This window comes from Elephantulus edwardii, unplaced genomic scaffold, assembly GCF_000299155.1.
Source record: "Elephantulus edwardii isolate Elephantulus edwardi_28Jun2011 unplaced genomic scaffold, EleEdw1.0 scaffold00115, whole genome shotgun sequence".
Lineage (NCBI taxonomy): Eukaryota > Metazoa > Chordata > Mammalia > Macroscelidea > Macroscelididae > Elephantulus > Elephantulus edwardii.
Window position 1 is genome coordinate 6,259,857 of NW_006399865.1, and position 1,782 is coordinate 6,261,638.

Consider the following 1,782-nt stretch of genomic DNA (forward strand, 5'->3'; position numbering starts at 1 on the left):
GAGGGACGACGCAGGAGAGGAAGGCCCTCTATGAGGTGGATTGATTCAGTGACTGGGATAATTGGGATGGGAGTGTCAGAGACAGTGCGAATGGCACAGGACAGAGCGGAGTTTAGGGCTGTTGTACACAGGGTCGCTATGAGTCGCAGGCGACTCAATGGCACATAACAACAATGACAACAACAATCCTTGTATTAAAATTTCCCTGAGTTTTGATGATTTTTGTAACCATGTGCATAAAAAGTAGGCAGCAAGGTATAGATTAGGAAAATAATTTATGTTGGTTTTTAACTTCTGATGTTTTCCAGTATCGTCTCTGCTTCATAAAAATTTTGTCAATATATACAAGGGGGGAACAATTTCTAGGTGGACTGACGTCTTGAGAGGTAGAAGTGGTGGTGTGATGGTGAGGAATTGTACTAGAAACTTAAAGGACTCCCCTGGAGAGACCATGGGCAGCTCAGACTCCCAGGCAGCTCATCTTCAAAATGGGAATGTTGGAAGGGAGGCTGTCTGAGGCTCTTAAAATCTCTAAATCTGAAAAATTTATATGGCTGTTATATCAATTTTCCTAAGTGAGCTTAAGATAGGTGACATGTGAACACTTTTGACATAAAAAAAAATTCTGTGTATACCTTTAATTTCTTGGGAGCAGTCTCAGTTCCTTAATATTGCTGTAACAAAAACATCATTAAGTGGGGAGCATGAAAGAGCAGAGATTTCTTTTTTCACAGTTCTAGAGGTTTGGTCTCAGCCACATCGATTCCATCTGAGAGCCTCTCTCATTATTTCTGGCATGTACTGGTGATCCTTGACGTTCTCTCGCTTCTGCCTAGTGTGTGTATCTGTATCTGATCTTCTCTGCTAATAACTTAGAAGAGACTGGGTATAGAGTCCACTGACTCTAGTGCAACTTCATTACACGACAAAAGAAAAACTCTATTTCCAAATGAGATAATTCACCAGTACAAGGGCCAGATATTCAACATATATTTTTGCTGTCCTCCATTTCTAAGTTGCGTTTGCTTGTGGTGGTTTCCCCCACCCTGTCACTGCTTTCTAGAGCATGAAGAGTGCTGGAACAAATCTAATTAGATAAATGTTAATCTGACTTTGATACTCAGTAATTTCTTTTAGAGTCTACACACATATTTCACTGACAGTGTTGCTTTAAACACATTTAGAATTGCCTCTTCCACGTACAAAAAACAAAATGGCATAAGAAAGTTAGAACTGTGAATATGTCATCTATAACCAAAACCAGTATTACCATGCCAGAAGTTCATTCCTAGGTATATACAGAGACAGAATGTCCAATAAGCAAAGTAAACATGGCTTATTTGTGCTTACTTTACTAATTTGCAGTGAAAAATTCAACATCTTTAATAAAATGTGTGGTAAAATCCATTTGAACCTTAGTTACTGGGGTTCCATCCCTGTCAGAGATTGGATATCTGAGAAGAGGCTTTGATTCCATAGGAACCTATGTGGAGTTGGAAGAGAGGTAGAATAGTAGTAAATTTGCAAAAATAAGCCTGTGCTTACCTTGCTTATTGGGTAATCTGACACAGGGTATAAACCTACCAGAAGTGCACAGCAGCACTATTTCTAATACCTCCAAATAACAAACCCACTGGCATTTAATAAATATCTATTTAATATAGCCAGTCCTCCACTTGGTTTCTGGAAGAATGACCTCTCTTTCTCCCTCAGAGCCACTAGTGGACTTGAACCACTAGAGAGGTGCAGCCTTTGGGTTATCAGCATGGTAAATTCATTCCT